Source organism: Rhinolophus hipposideros (assembly GCF_964194185.1).
Source record: "Rhinolophus hipposideros genome assembly, chromosome: 15".
In the NCBI taxonomy this organism is placed as follows: Eukaryota; Metazoa; Chordata; class Mammalia; order Chiroptera; family Rhinolophidae; genus Rhinolophus; species Rhinolophus hipposideros.
Window position 1 is genome coordinate 5792682 of NC_138061.1, and position 16736 is coordinate 5809417.

The 16736-nt window shown below is 48.0% G+C and overlaps 1 protein-coding gene across 13 annotated transcripts in view; it reads left to right on the forward strand.

The window, feature by feature from the left end:
* CTBP2 (C-terminal binding protein 2) overlaps positions 1–16736 on the forward strand; it is a 156466-nt gene that overhangs the window by 32516 nt on the left and 107214 nt on the right. For 9 of the 13 annotated variants that reach the window (XM_081073788.1, XM_081073782.1, XM_081073789.1 and 6 more), the window contains exon 2: positions 14659–14762. The gene's annotated coding sequence lies outside the window, so the exon portion shown is untranslated. Of the gene's footprint in view, positions 1–1542; positions 1977–11796; positions 14038–14658; positions 14763–16736 lie in introns of those variants that run through there. The other 4 variants (XM_081073784.1, XM_081073780.1, XM_081073785.1 and 1 more) reach the window with 4 other exon arrangements.

Consider the following 16736-nt stretch of genomic DNA (forward strand, 5'->3'; position numbering starts at 1 on the left):
ATACGTATGTATATGGATGTGTATACATGAGGAGGGCTGGAGAGAGAAGAATGAAAGCTTGATAGCAAGCCGTGAAGCAACATTGGAGCCCCAGACAGCTGATTGTGGGAAACCTGGCCAGTCACCAACGCGGCCCGAGGCTCCTGTCTTGGGGCGGGGGTGTGCAGGGAGCGAGCGGAAGGGCCCGTGTGGCCGAGAAGGAGCCAGCATGTTTCACTGATTGATGTGCACGGTCCTGCTCTTCACTTTGATTCGTCCACGCTTTCTGGCTTCATGGTTGGCTTGTGATGGTGTGGCTGGGTCAGTATGAGGGGTCTGGCTTCGTGAGTGGTGGACTGGCCCTTCCCGTCCACATGCTGGGAGTGCAGTCTGCCACCCGAGGAAGGGAGTTTACCTAACTCAAACCAAAGGAGAAGTCCCCTTTATATCTCTTCTTTTCCACATTCTTGATTTCTTTCAAGCTCTGGTGACTTTTGAGCATTGGCTTTGTTAAGTTTCACAACTGCTTATTTTAAATGACATTAGACCTTGAGTTAGAAAATTAGGGTGTCTTGGGGTGGCATTCCTCTCCCGTACCTGAGTAAAGTTGGTTCCGAGAGGCAAAGTCTTTCTTCAGGTTACACGGTTGGAAACGGGGGGCAGGTGTGTGCTGCTGAGGTTCGTGAACTCTGGCCCGGCTCTGGGCTTTGGTTGCTAAGTGCAACCCACCCTGGCCCTCTGCCAGGCTGCCTGCCCACTGCAGTCTGTCTCCAAGGCTCCCTGGAGTTGGGCGGGCACAGTCCTGGCCCCTCCCTTACCTGCTCCCTCACTCTCAAAGGCAGCTCCCTTCCTTCTCCAGGAAGGTCCCTCTTGCAGTGTTGGGCTGGGAAGCGTCTTCTGTTTGGTCTCAAACTCTCTGCTGTGATGCTTCTTCAGATGGTCTTAGGATCCTCCTCCCACACTGTGTGTGTCGGGGGGTTGGCTGGCCCACACTCCATCAAATTTGGGCCAAATACCAAGAGATTGGCAGTGAAAGCCGCCACCACCACCACCACACACGCGTGCAACGCTCCCCGGGGCTTATGACAGACTCTGGGAGCTCTTTGTTCCTTTTGCTGTCATCTCTGCTGGCTCCAAGATTATTTGGGTGTTGGTCCCTAGCCCCACGGTTCAGCAGTTAGGGAGTGTTCGCATCCCCTTTGGACACTTGGTGTGCGGCATGCTTGTTACCCACGCTTAACTGACTGGAAGTCATTCGGTCTGCTTTCTTGCCGGGCACGTGCTGTCTGCCCAGAGCTGGGGAGGCAGGCCAGTGGGGGTGCTGCTCGTGTTTGCTTTTTATAAAACTGACACTTGGTACCTTCTTATTAAAGTAATGTCAACAAGGACCGTGCTGTACTCTTCAGAGTTCCCCAAACAGTTGATGTTGACAAGGTTACATTCCTTAAGTTGAAAAGAAGAGGAAGGCTGGCGTATAAGGCTTATCTGTATCTCTAAGCATTTCAGAAGAAAGATATATCTGTGCTCAGTGTTTAAATATAGCACGGTGTTTGCTACTGAGTTGGAGAATAAGCAATTGAATATGTAGGTCACTGACTTAGGAGAAGGAGTTTGGAGTTTTCCTTGCATCTGATTAACACCGGCTTACGATTGGGCCATTGAGGCCAAAATTGGGTTACGCAGAGTTCAGCAGGATATCTGGGAGGGAAACTGGAGGAATCCTGAGAGGACACCTTTGCCCCCTTAAGGCCTTGGAGGTGTGACTTGGTGTTGGGCCTGTGGTTTGCAGCCAGCCGCGGGGGCACTAACCACTTGGGGTGTATGGAAAGAGACAGGGCTGGGCGTTGCGCTCCTGAGCACATCCGCCGGAGGAAGGGAAGAGGGCTGCACTTAATCAGGATAAATGCCAGCGGTGTATTTCAATACGCGCCTGCTTCAGAACGCACTGTTTGGAATTGCATATTTAAAAGAAAACTGCCACCCCTCCCCTTTGGAAGGTAGGTGACATTTAAAATATCTGTCGCAGGCGCTAGGTTTGACAGCTTCGAATTATATTTGAAAGAGTTTTTCTCTTAAGAAAGAAAATGATTACTTCTATTTTAAATGTCATTGCCAAGACATAAACATGTTTAATCAAATTATATATTTAATTTATGTAGACCATAATTTTTATTCCCATGGAAGAGTCACTGGTTATTTCTTAAGCAGCCTTGAAGCTGGGCAATGTTGGTGATTTTAAGGCGGTTCAGCTTTTTGAGTAAACGGCTATTTAAGGGTTTATAGAATCTGAAAAAATAGTATTATTAGTGAAATATGTTTTCATCTGTACAGTTGTACCTAATGGCACCTTTTGGGGAGAGGGAGGTACTTTCATTATTGTCACTGTGAGACATTAAGGATAAACTCCTGTTGAACGAATTGAAAAAAGTGTAACCCTGAAGACAATAAAGGCAGGAACAGCAAAGATGCTTCTGTAATTTTCTTGTGGATTCTTTGAATCAGCAGGGAGTTACCAGGAGAGGTGGGAATGAGCTAGCGTGCTGACTTGCCTTAAAAGGGAGGCAACAGGGGGTCTCGGAGGACAGATACAGACCGCCACAGAAAACCTTTAGGTTGATACAGAGTGATTAAGTTTTGTCACAAAAGGCTGATGTGGAGTTCGAGGGCAGCGGTAAGGTCCCCAGGCTGCTGTGGGTTAGCTCAGGCAGGAAGCTTGCCTGCCTGCTGACTTGCCAGGACACTCCAGCTCCAGAACTTTCTCTGAGGGAGCTGGGTGTTGGAAGGTGGCCAGCCTAGCGTACAACCGTGCATGTCAGCCCAGGACAGACTTGGCCTATTCCAGCCTGCTGCCTGTAGTTTCGATTTAGCCAGGCTGAGTCAGGGAGTCCTGGAGTCCCCTGCCAGTGTGCCCATATGCCCTGCACAGACCAGCGCCAGGGGCTGGTTTTCTCTGTCTTCTCCAGGCTGCTCTGTGAGGGAGGGAAGGCGCCCTCTGTCAGATGTGACCCTGGGGAGACTTAGGTGTCCGCCAGCAGCTGGGAGAGAGAAACCAGTCAGTTGTGCCCGTTCCCAGGAAAGAACTTACGTAGCAAGCATCTTTGCCAAATCCAGTGCAGAAGGTCGGTTCAGGAGCTGTGAGCTCTCTGGCTCTTGATGGGGGGCATGGGCTCCTGGGCCTGGGGCAGCCAGAGGAAGCGGATCCCAGTTCAGAGCGTGAATCATCAGCAGGGTTGGCTCCTCATGACCCCTCCTTGTAAACACCAATCCAATTATCCAATAAAGAAAGAAATTGTCCTATTTATTGGTCAACACTAGCCAAACTAAACAATCCCCCACCCCCCAAAAAGGCAAACCTACCTGTTATTTTTGTAACTAAATTTGTTATTTTGAAGCAATCAGAAACACATGTAAGGAAAGTAATAAATACCCTTTACCTAGTCTCCCCAATGGTAACATTTTGTAAAATGATAGTAACATAAGGCAATCAGGAAGCTGACGTTGATACAATCCACAGATACTCAGATTTTCCCAGTGTTAACATGTATTCATTTGGGTGTGTATTTACTTCTGGGCAAGTGTATCTGCATAAATACCATCAAGGTCAGTTCCATCACCCCAAGGACCCCCCAATAGTGTCTGTTTGTAGCCACAGCCACTTCAGGTGGCCAAGGCAGTTCATGCATACATGGCTGTACATGGGGCTGGCGGGCTTCCAAGACCCAGCTTGCTCAGAGAAAGTTCCAGTATTGGCATGTCCTGCCCCCTTTTTAGTTCTTGTCCCTGACAACCACTATCTTTTCCCCATTGCTATAATTAAGACTGTTACATAAATGGAATCAGATAGTATAGAGCCTTTTGGGATTGAATTTTATCACTCAGCACAATTCCCTTTGGGATTCATTCAAGTTGTTGCATGTATCACTAGTTTGTTCCTTTTTATTGGTGACGAATACTCCATTCTAAAGATTGTGGACCCAGTTTTAGAACAGAACATTGGATAAGAGGAAACCATCCTGGAGACCTGAGAGTTGCAAAATGACCCTTCCTTGCTTGATGTCAAAAGGAACTGGGCATCTCTGGCCTCCACTTAGCTTGCCTCATTTCTCAGCAGCGTCCATGGGGCCATGTTTAGAGTATCTGGTGCCACGTTGACTTGGCTTGTTTGGGAAACCAGCAAAAGAGTCCCCTTTACCTTGTGAGTTTTGTTCCTCTGAGTTGTGTGTTTTTGCACAGTGCACATGGACTGAAATATGTGATGAGACAGAGCTTGAGAGAAAGGGTTATTGAATGTTGACGTTTTGTTTATTAGCAGTCATGCTATGATAATAACACATGGGGTGCTGGTCTGATTCACAAAGGAATAAAGGCTGTGTCAGCATGACGTCTTTCGGAGGAAGCCCTGGCCACTTAGGTGGCTTTGGCCTGCTTTCGTGAGAACTATAAAATGTCAGGTCTCGAGAACTGAATTTCCGATGAAAGCTTGGAGCTGTTGTTCCTTCAGGAAGCACATCTGCACTGTATTTTGAACATACATACGTGTGTATTTACCCATTTGTCATAAGAGTGAGGGTAGCGTGTAGGAGTTATTAGTGCCCCATGGACATTCGTGCAAAACGCTTGTCTATACTTTGAAAATTAACAAAATGCCGCCGAGTGTTCAGTGTGTGTGGAAGTTGGTTCAGGATTCCCAGTGTTAACTGGTGTCTGTGAATCAACAGGCAGTATTTGCATTCTCTGGAGGGGCCCTGGGACCTTCTTCCTGGATCCAGACTGTTGAGCCAGCCTTGCTGTTGGTCTTCTGGGACCCGGGAGGAACCTGGACTGAAAATGGCCCCCCGGTGCGTGGGGTGGGCCACCGGCTGGGCGGGCGTTTGGCTTTTCTCTCCGTGTCCTGGATTCCTCTGGGAGAGAGGGTGCAGCGTCTGTGTCGGGACCATTATAACTGGGTGGTCTAAACTCTGCTCAGATGAGAAGGGGTTGTCCTGCTGTGGGTTTTGGGCTATTGGCGTGTTCACACCACTGTGGAGTGTTTCTGACAGCTTGTTGGGGTGGGGAGTGGAAAGGACCGAGTCAGGACACAGGTTACCTTTGTCTCTGACGGGCTGGGTGACCTGCGCCTTGGTTTCTGTTCCCGGATGAGATGCTCTAAGGTCTCATCTGGCTCTGGGATTTATTCTTAACGTTTGTTGTCCCTAGACAAAAAATGCATGCGCCAAAAAAATGTATACGCATGACTTGTTCATCTTTCGTTACCGGTATATATTGAGTATTGTAATGTTAATACAGTCTTTACCTTTCTCACAATGTGTGTGCACCCTCTGTATGTGTTAGACCCGTGAACTGACCTACACTGTGTCACTCACGTTTGTATTTGCAGAGTTTCTTCGTGTGCCGTTCTCTGTAACGTACCCAGCTCTGGACATGGATTTTTAAAAACTAACATAGTTTCTATGTTGCAGGTACAGCCATAGTTCCATTTGATGGCAGTGATGTACTGCATTTTAAACATACATCTCTCCCAGACCTTGAGATTTGGGTTCTTAATTTAGTTTGAAATAAAACGGAACCTAGTTTCCTTCAGGGCTTTTTATTCCCCAGGCCATAGGTTCTTGAATTCACCTCGTCATGTTAGTAATGCGTTTGTGAAATGATAAGAGCTATTTGAGTGCCTCTGGTGTGCCAGGCGGTATGGCATGTAATTCCCACTGCGGCCTCACCAGGGGTCACGTCCTGGGCTCATCGGGGAGGAACAGGAACTGAGGGCCAGGGAACTTTTCTAGGGCCACTCACACCTCATTCTAGTGATCTTAACCATTAGTCACTCTCCAAGATCAAAATCAGATCCTGCCCTGCTCACACAGCTACTGCTTACATCAATTACAGACAGGCAAAGCAGTCATGCCTTGTCCGATGTATAAAGGGTTGGGGGCGAGGACACAGTGTGGGAGAGCAGGAGTCTAGGGGCTGCCTGGCTGCATGAATGTTACTCAGCTTCACTGCCCCGCCCCCACCGCCGCTCAATATTCTGCATGTAGCCCACTGATCAGCATTGTTGATTTCCTAAAGCCAGTCACTCTTCTTATGAGTGCATAAGAGTAATATTTCAGGGTTGGTGGACTTGCCGTCTGATCCTGAAGTCATACTGCCTTTGTTTCTTTTTTAAATGCTCCTCCCTGCTCATTCTTTTGCAGTCTAGTCTGCGGCCAACAAGGTGGCTGGGCCCTGGGGGGGGGTACGCATTCTGAGCTCCCCACTGCATTGGTGCCGGCCCCATTCTGAAGGTGGACTGGCTACTGGAATTCAGACTTACATGATGGAATCCCCAAGGGGGACACCCTTTGGTAGGTTAAACTTGGATGAGGATGGAGGGAGATACCTTACTTCCTTCAAAACCCACCTTGGGAGTGCAGCTATGACTTAGGGGCTGGCTGACATCCTAGGGGGAGCTGTTTTGCAGTGTTGCTCTCTGTGGCTGGGAACCGGGGCAGAGGCAATTTGGAGCCATCGCGATTTCTGCATTGCCAGCCTCAGCTCCCTCTCTGCTGACATAGGAACCCCCGGCGTTTTTACTGTGCATTTTCCAGATTGTTGGAAATCTGTGCAGAATATGCTGAAATAGAGGAAAAGATGAAGAATATTAGATAATGATTTCTGTGATCTGAAAGTCTTAATATTTCAAAAATCACCTTTACTTTTAGCATGGAGAAAGCACTTGTTCTAAGACTTTGGAGATCTTTTCTGTCTCTCATGTATATACGTATACACTAAAAAATGAAATTCACTGTCTAATGACTATTTTTAAATTTATATAAAATTTGGATTATTCTGTTTTGCATTTTTCTCAGTTAACCTATAAGTATTTTTCCTATGTCATTAAATGTTTTGAATTTTAAAAAATAATCTGTTGGTGCAAGTATCATAATATATGATATGGGTACAACGTGATACCTCTACATCTCCTTGGTATGTCCAGAGAGGTAGTCATCCAACCATTTTCTTTTTATTTGGCATCTTAGATGGTTTCTTATTTTTCATATAAGTACTGACCACTCTTGTTTCTCCCTAGAGGTAGATGGGATGGGGGTGGAATCTTCAGGAAAAGTGCCCTCTCATACTCCCCCCACAGTGGGAGGGGGACTTTTGTCTTGCTGATTCTTCAACATTCTGCTCTGTCATCAGTGGAATTTATTTTAAAGATTGGCAGCATATAGGTTTTATGGGGTCTGACCATTAAGTTTGCGAACTCATCCTAGAATAAAGTGTTCCATACCTCATTGCTGAGTATCACTATGGTCACTTTCAAAGTACTCCCCTTGGGAAGCTGTGCACCGGTGCCAATGCCTAGTCCATCCTTCAAAGCAATTTGGGAACTCTTTTTCTGGAATGGTCATCAGAGCTGTCGTCAGATTACCCTGATGTCCAGAATGTCATCAAAATGTCTTCCTTTCAATATTTCCTTTATCTTCGGATAAAGGAAGAAGTCAGTGGGGGCCAGATCAGGTGAGTAGGGAGGGTGTTCCAACAGTTACTTGTTTACTGGCTAAAAGCTCCCTCACAGACAGTGCTGTGTGAGCTGGTGCATTGTCGTGATGCAAGAGCCATGAATTGTTGGGGAAAAGTTCAGGTTGTCTAACTTTTTCACGCAGCCTTTTCAGCACCTCCAAATAGTAAACTTGGTCAACTGTTTGTCCAGTTGGTACAAATTCAGAATGAATAATCTCCCTGATATCAAAAAAGGTTAGCAGCATCATTGCAACAGGTTCCCGACCTTAATTGTCAGACCTCCTGTGTCCCTGATGAACATCGGGAGGCCGTCTGCTTCCCGTCTGACCTGGGCCCCTTGTCAAATGGGGTGTCGATGGGGTGCCTGGCAGAAAGGCTCTTAGAGAACGCCTCTTCCTCTTCCATGCTCTGCCTTGTCTCTGCCAGGGAGAATACCCAGGCCAAAGAACTGTTTCCAGATGCCCTATTGGTTAGTGGTCACCATTAGCTGGGCTCTGTTCTCCATCTTTCCTTCCACTCCTTCTGGCAGGTTCCAGACCACCTTACAGAGGTGTGTGTGCCTCGGCTGATAGTTTTCTTGTTCACTTACTACTTGGAACCAGGAATGGCCATTGATGAGACACCCAAGTGTCTGATTTGTGATGTGGGTTTACACCTGTTCCTTTCTTCCATTTGGGGTCTGTACACGGAGCTGATACCCAGTGGCCAGGCTTCCCTTTGAGCTGGGCTGATTTTAAGGGGGTCCTGGCCCCTGGCAGGACTCCTCCCGCCCCTTTGGTCTTTTCACAGTTAAGGCAGTTTCGTGGCTTGTCTGACTTTCCTACGGACACGTGGGGACACAGCCAGGCTTCTGTGAGCCGAGGGTCAGACTGCTCAGACCAGCTGCCTTCACTTCCACTGCCAGCTGGGCAGTTTGGGGTGTGGGAACACAGCTTGAATTCACAAAATGATGTCGTTGTGTGTGGGGCTGGCTGTTCATGGAACCTCTTTTTTTTTTTCCCCCCTTTCTTTTTTCAAAACTTGGCCTGTGTCAGGCCTGATCAGCAGCACCCATGTATTGATGTGTTTTTCCAGTTGTTTGCAAGCTCCCCACCTCCCCCCACCCCGAGTCTGGCCTCCTCATGCCTTTGTTCATTTCTCCATTGCTGGAGCCAGCGAATGCTACCCCGCTAAGCTACTCTGCTCACCTATCCTGTCTCACACCCGTTGGCTCTGTAGGGCACAAAAGTAAAAAGCTGAAGGACGGAGTAGAGGAACGGACAAATTAATTGACTGCATCTGAGACAACACAGAAAACATTCTATTTTGTTTTCCTTAAAAAAGTGGCAGAATTCCAAGACTTTCCTTACGGTTTTCCACTGGCTGTCCTTATATTGAAAGACAAGACGTCTAAACTCTTGGCTGTTGGCTCTTTTCACATTCTTAAAACTTAAAACCAGCTGAACATAATTAATATTACAAAATTTCCATAAACATTCTCTCTACGAAGACTGTATGTACAGTTTCTGCCCGGAGGGCATTTTTCTTACTGATGTCGAAATTCTTGGACATCGGGGGGTTATAATGAAGTGTTGATTTGACCTTAAGTGTCTCGATGCCAACGTGGGCTGTATGGGACATGGAAAGAATTAGCTTTCAGGGTTGTTCTTTTTTTCCCCCCTGAATAAAGGATAATTGTTTCCAAGCTAATTAATATGGTTTATTTATTATTAGGCACTAGTAAGTGGAATTGAATCCTGGGCAGGAATAACCTGGCCACAGCAAGGTGAAGGCATCTCAGATCACACCGTATTAATTCTGTCCTAGCCAACAAGCAGAGGACGTTTTGCTCTTCAGCAGATGTTGTTTCCTTGATTTTTCCCATGTGACAATCAAAGCAGAACTCCACCCTGCTTTATGCCTGATGGACTAGGCCTTTCTGGGGGCGAGTTAATAATTACAGGCTGGGCGGGAGCATAAATGGTTTGGGAGGGAGTGGGGTACCATTCCAGGTGACTTGGGCTTGTGCTGTCACACTGTCAGCCTGACGTCCTGGCTAGAGGGCAGATCCCACGTGGGGCCCACTGTGCTGAGAGCTCTGGGGCAGGTGGGGAGAGGCCCTGTCCCAGCAGCTGCCAGCCCCTCCCACCCAGAGATGCCCCCAGCAGACCCCCCCAAGCAAGCAGACCCTTTTTCCCTTGCCAGTCTGCTGGTGGCATTCCCGATGCCATCCCATTTCTGTCGTGGGTCGTTTTACATCACACATCATCCCAGTGACCCTAAGAGTGAGGGCCTGGAAGGGCTCCCTCCCAGGGAGTGACCTACCAGGGATGGCCAGGGGCTGTGTGACCGCCATGAGGGTGGGTAACTGGTGGGGGTGGGAACACACAGGACGTGAGGGCCCTTCCCTTGTCTGGAGCAGGGGTGCAGGCTGTTCTCGCGTCCCGTGAAATGCGCTCCTGCTCTTGTGGTGAGTGAGCTGCTCGCCTGCCGTGCTGCCCTCGCTACTGTCAGGCCCGCAGGAGGAGCTTCTTGCTGACACTGGCTGGTCTGTTTTAGGGGGCGGGCATTTGGTTTCTCTGAACTTCTGGGTTCCTTGTCTGTTTGAGGGGCTTTTTCCCACCCATTGCCCTTGAAATAATTGTGGGAACCTTTGGATACACGGGAAAGCCCCTGGCACCCACTTCCCATGCTGTCACATTCTTATCATGGTCCCATCGCTCAGGGTCACTCGCCTCTCACAGACTGACACCCCGAAACTGCTTTGGGGGTGAACAGATGGAAACTGGCTTTCCATGGGGCCGGATGCAGGGGCCTTCAGGCCACAGCTGGGCTCCCTGGGAGCTCCACTGAGGTCCTGAGCAGGGTGGGGTGAGCCTTCCCTGGAGCTGTGGTTTTGTGTTCTCTGGGCGCTTATTGCGGCCCCACGGGCAAGTCACTGCTGAGGGCTGGGCCGCCCTGGCCGGAGTTGGATGGGCAGCAGGGTGCCCTGTGGGGGGGCCTTGCCACTGGGAAGGATGGGCATTTCCTGGAGTGCCGGAGCGTCAGCAGCATGGCTCCGTTGTAAATTGGATAGCAGCGGGTGCCTCTTGAAGGATGCCAGTGGCATCTGTGCCAAGAGAACATTTATAAGGAGGAGGCTGGGTTCTGGGTGGTTCTTCCCCAGGCCCTTGTGCTTTTCCCGAGCACAGCCAGCACAGGGCTCTCACCGAGGGGACGGCAGGGCCTCCCTTCCATGGTGGGGCCAGCGCGTTGCTCTGCTCAGTGACCTGCTGAGGAATATTGCACCATGTATCTCAGGATTTGGGCAGAGATGGGTTTTGTTCTTAGACAGTGCTGATGGGCAGCCTTGTCCTGGAGTTGTGTGCCAAGTCTGATGATAACTAGCATTATTGAGTACTTGCTGTATGCAGGTCCCGGGCTGAACTTCCTAATCTGTTTGGAAGGATACTCTCCTGTGAGTGTTGTCTCCTCCATCCCAGACAGGACCGAGTCCCAGGGACTTGGTCATCGTGCCCGTGGAGCCCGGGGTTCTTCTGTGTGGTTCCTGATAACTCCAGGCTGTCTCCCCGTCTTTTCCCAGGAGTCCTTGACGGCAGTGAATTGGTGATTGCCTGAGGGGTGACTTTGCAGATTACTTTCCGGTTTTCTATTTAAATAGTAAATGTGAAAGAAGCCCCCTGGATCTGAGGGGAACACAGCTGAAGGAGGGCAAGACCCGAGGAAGCCGCCAGCAGGTTCCAGATGAGGCTGGCGCTCTCCCTGGATCCTGGGCCGCCTCTGCCCACATTTGCCACCTGAGGCCCTTTCTCTTAATAAATGCCTAAGCCAGCCTGGAGGAAAGGAGGCAGTGGTGAAGCATTGCCCACCGCCCATAGCAGTACAGTAGATGGCATTTTAAAGCCTAGATGACCCAAGTGTGAGTCAGTGAGAGCAAAGAATCCAGGTGGAGTTCAGGCAGGCCCCAAGTGGTAACAAGCCATTAGAAATAATTCATGCAGAGTAAGTGCCAGGAAGTGGGCACTTTGTCGCATAAATGCGCCAACTATGCGCCAACGGCAGGGGGGATGGTGGAGATGGGGAGCCCAGGCTAGCTTGCCTGTGTGCCTTGTCGTCACTTTACAGTTTGGGTGGTGGAGGGCCTCAGTGCCATGAAGGGCACAGGAGCAGTTCGGGGAGACAGCTGAAGTTCAAGTGCAGGCAGGACTGGTTCTCCTGGAATGAGCCAGGGCAGAGCCCTTCAGCCTCCCTTCAGACCTTCTAAGAGCTCATCTCAGGCTTTTGACAGATTTTCCAGCGGTCTCATCCCGTTCAGTTTCAGAAAAGCAGAGTTATTAACTACATACCTAAAATGTGATTTTCATAACCAACTTAGTATATTAAGAAACTAAAAATCTTGGTGGAGTGGACCTTCCAGGCAGTGTGTCCTGAATTGTTTCCTGTATGTAGAAAGCCCCAGGACCGTGACCTGGCTCAGACTCCTCAGGCTTTGGGTGCTGCTGTGCTCTGGGTGGGGGGGTGGGGTATGTACCCCTCGCTGTCATCATCTGTGGATGGAACACATCATTTACCAGGTGATGTTTACTGCATTCACCCAGGTGGATGGTACCGGCCCAAAACAGGAGCCCTTCTGGCCAGAAGCAGCTGAGTCAGCTTCGAGCTGACTGGCATATTTCACCATGGCCGAAATACTCAGTGGGACAGCCCGTTTGGGCTCCTGTGGTTGCTGGTTGAGGAGCAGTGGTGATTTTAATCAGCTATGTCATTTCTGTGTCTTGTTGCATATGTACTCTTGGAAGTTCTTAGAGACATGCTGCCAAGAGAATTTCCCCTGGCAAACGTGCAGGGAGAGCACTGCTCCATGTTGTACTGCCATCACGTTGACTTTACCTCCATTCCAGTCTTTTTAACTACTTCTGTCGACCTTCAAGTAACAATGGGTACTCGCTTTAAAGATTTTGACAGTCTTCCGGGCCTTTCAATGTTCTTAATCCACTAGATAAGCTGTCAGTGTTCACGTGGGCCGTCTGTCTGCGGGCTCTTGAATTTCCGTCTTGAAATTCCATGAAATGTCACCTCCTCTGTGAAGTCTTCTACACAGGGAGAGTTAGTTGTCTATTCCCTCTTCAGTTAATTTTACTATGAAGCATCTCAAAGAATCTCTACCCACCGCTAAGATTAGGTAGATGTGAACATGTTACCTTTGTTTAAACATAAGTAATGTTACAGACATTATGAAGTCTTACTTCATATATACAGAGGGTGCCAAAAATATGCATGCACATTTAAAGAAAGGAGAACTGTATTAAAATTGTAATACTCAATATATACCAATAATAAAAGATGAATACAAGTCACATTTGACTTCTGCAATGACAAGAGGTGCTCAAGATGGTTACCATCAGCGTCCAGACACTTCTGTTTGAGCAGCATTGACCAAAGTGTCCACTTAGGTAACATTTTTTTGGCACCCCCATTATATATGAAGTAAATATTCCAAATATATAAGGTATGTATCACTTTCTTTATATATTTGGAAATTCATTGTTTACATATATAACATCTATCCATAAACATTTGATTTCTCTGTGAAGCATTTGAAGTAGAAGGGAAAGGCTAGGACGTGGCATGCTAGGCTAGCAGTATTGTCCAGGAATATAAATTCCATGATGCAGTTAGTTAAATATTTGATATCCTACTATGTTCCAGACCTGGGGAAATCCTGAGATGAATACAGTTTCATCAGGAGGCGGGACTGTCTCTGCCCTCACCCCTTCCTCAAATTGGAAAATTGGGGGTGTAAAGTTTTGTGGGGGCACGACAGCACACTTGGGAGCGAATTATTTCTTGGCTATGGGTGCATGAGAACTGACTCTAGAGGACGGACATCCTTCTTCTGAATGGTCCTCAGAGCCATTCCTGCCACTGACGAGTCTAGTTGTGGAGTGGGAGCTCTGGTGTCAGCACTGGAACACTCTTGCTTCCTTGTTGCATAGAGAAGAGAGCACAGGTGGGTGGGGAGTGGGAGGTTCAGTGGTTCCTTTTGGACTTGGTACATAATCTCGCAGGATATGTCACAGGGTTGGAGCCCAAGAGATTATATTGTTCTAAAAGAGGAGAAACTGTTAAGAAGCTCTAGCTTCCTAAGATTTGCATGGTTTGAAAAGTAGAGTGTAGCTGAGAAGCTGGTTACAGTAATCTCATGCATTTAAAAAATAATAATCAACCATTTGAATCCTGATTGGTTGTAAGACAGGCTTGGAAATTGTCAGTATTGGCTGCATCCGTTCATTTCCATGAACCATACCTCTCCTTTCTCACGGGACTGGAGAAAGGCTACCTCCAGACACGACACTGCAGTTGCATGGCAACTCCATTGTTGAAATTCCATCTGTTCTTATGGGAAAGCCACAGAAAAGACACTTGGACTTGTCAGGTGTTGGCCTGCTGTGTCAGCCACAGGCGGGGTCACTTCCTCCTCTGTCCCCTTCCAATGCCGCGTGTTGCAGGAAGTGGCTCAGATAACGTGGATGACACCACATATTTGCTTTTCACTCCACATATGGGAAAATAAATGTGAGTGCCGTTTAATGCATCGCCTCTTTTCATATCGCATTTGCTAAGAAAGTGCAATTTTATTGAACATTAGGATTGAATTCTTAACTGAGTAATCAATTTCAGTAATAAGTTAAAATGCCTTCTATTAATGGACAACTGCAACCGTTAATCAGAGTTACAGTGGATTAACAGTTGTCAGCATTTATGCTAATGGCACTTATAAACCAGGGGCTTATGGATTGCGCTTTATAATTCCATGTTTCTCAGAGAGTTGGTGATACTTTTTGCTTGGAGGTATTGATTGTTTTGAGCCCTGGCTGGCTACTTGAAGATGTAAAGAAAGCTAAATGACATTTTCACGGTGATGACACGATAGCACCTTCTGGTTTTGCACACTTGGCTTCGTGTCAAAATAGATGGAAAGGGTTCATTTGTTCTGGGGCTCTGCTGTTTAATTTGATCTGGTGTGTGACTAAAGCAAGACAAATAGTATTTTTAATGAAACCATTTAATAACCTCTGGTAGCTTAGAGTCGAAGGCGTTGGAAAAATGCAATTAAAGGATGGCTAGATATAAACAACAACAACAACAAAATCACTGCTTTAGGAGCCTCACTGACCCAATTCATTTTGCTTTCAGGGTTTCATCGCCGTAAATGGTTTTGAACCAATGAAGCTGAATTCCCTTCAAAAGACGGACAACCCATCGTGTGACCTATAGAGTTTGTGGACAGATTTATATTGGTGAGTTACTGTGAAATATCGCCAGGTAAAAGTGTTCAGGTTTTCTAAAATCCCGTTTGGAATGTGTTTTCAATTAGTTAATGACTGTGGATCGCCGGCAGCCTCGGGATATTTCATTGGGATGTCTAATAGCGGGATCATATTGATTGTCTTTCAATTAACTGCATCTGGTATTTTCATTTATCAAAAGCAAAATACATGTAATTAACTCTGAAGCAATATAGTTCAGTGTAACGTGATTGTTGCCGCTGCTATAAAGATAAGTCAGCGGAAATTATACTGCTAGGAACTCAAGTCAGACTGGAAGTCATGGTGGGACTCGCGACATATTAATTAAAAAGAATAAAAATGAGTTAGGGAAATAGTGTCTTGTCGCCCCCAAGTCGCTTGACCAGAATGGGTGATGGATGCCTTCAGAAAGAACGCGGCTTGCTGATGATGGCTCGTCTTGAATGAGCTTGGATTTTTAGAGTTACCAACCTCTAGGATGTCTTGAACATGTAATGATTTTTTCTCGTGGAGTTGATTGGGAGTGTGGTGTGTGCTGAGGAGCGCATTCGGTTCTGTCTACACTCATTTGAAGTGTGGTTGAGAAAAGATCGATCGGTACAGTTCAGCCCTCCACCGGAGCAAGGCTTGGGGGTCCCGAGTTTAGTTGCAACATGCCTTTAGCCGTTTTTCACAGAACCTGGATCTTACTCAACGTCTCCAAGTGGCAACTTTTTAGAAGTGATTGATTTTTATTCAGCTTTTAAAAAAAAATGTTTTCTCCTTGAGCTAACAACATCATTTTAAAGCAAGAAAAAAAGAGCACGGGAGCAAATTTTCTCAGCGTGTTTTCTGTCAAACCCCTGCCCTCGTTTCCTGAAGTGTTGACTAGAACTGAGCCTCTGGTTTGAGGAAAGGTCCAGTTCACCACTGTGGCCTTAGGTCAGGAGTCCTCAGAGCCTGAAGCACCAGTGGGCGGCCCAGCCGAACCTCAGCCTGAAGCCAACCAGCCAAGTGGGGCGTGGCTCCAGGAAGGGGTGTCACTGTGTGTCTCCCTTCATTTTCCCATGGAGTCCATCGAGTCAGCTGGGGACACCAACGTAGCTGCCTGGTCATTAGCCGTCTCCTCCTCTAGCCATTTTGAGGCCTCGTTTGTGAATGGAGTCATCAGCCTGGGATGGTGTCAGAAATCCCTGCGTTTCGGATGGAATTTGATGTAGAAGTTCTCAGGCAGAGACACTGTTGTACAGCGTGATCGGGCGTCTGCGGTTGGTGGGGTATTCGTTCCAGTTTTGGGTGCGGCGGCTGAAGTTTTCGGTTGTGATGGAAATCCATTGGACACCCGTGGGCCCACAGGCGTCCAGTTCCATGTCCGAGCACTGGCCATGCCCGATGCCTGAGTCCTTCACAGAAAGGTGCCCGAGGTTCACGTGCTGGGCCCTGGGGTGTCTCGCCTGGAGAACCAAAATGAGAGCGGTGCTTGGTACACTTTATAGACACCACGGGTTAGAAAAGATAAAAATATAGAAATTCCTAGACTAAGCATGAAATGGACTTGTTCACTATCAGCAGTGGTTGAGAGCAGCACTTTTCATTTGACTTAGCCTCGTAGCTGGACCACTGCGGGGTCCTGTTGAACCGTGGTCTCCATCTCGGAGGGAGGAACGCTAACACTGCGTAAATGCATCCAGCCGCAGAATGAAATGGCAGCACAGCTCCTGATAAATTTGGCCTTGTGTGGTGGTTTCCGGCACGGCTGTGTTCTTGGCATACCCTGTGGGGTCACGGGTTTCGATAGCACTCTGGCAGAGGATCAGGACGGCACTGGGGTTAGCGCTAATTGGCGCATGGCCACTGTGCCCGGGGGTGCTCCTGGGGTCCCTACCCATGTTGACTGTGGCCCTGTGGGCCCGGCTGCCCCCAGCACCCCAACAGTGGGTTAACCTTCACCCCTGATCACCGCTGCAGATAGTCACGTGCCCCCAG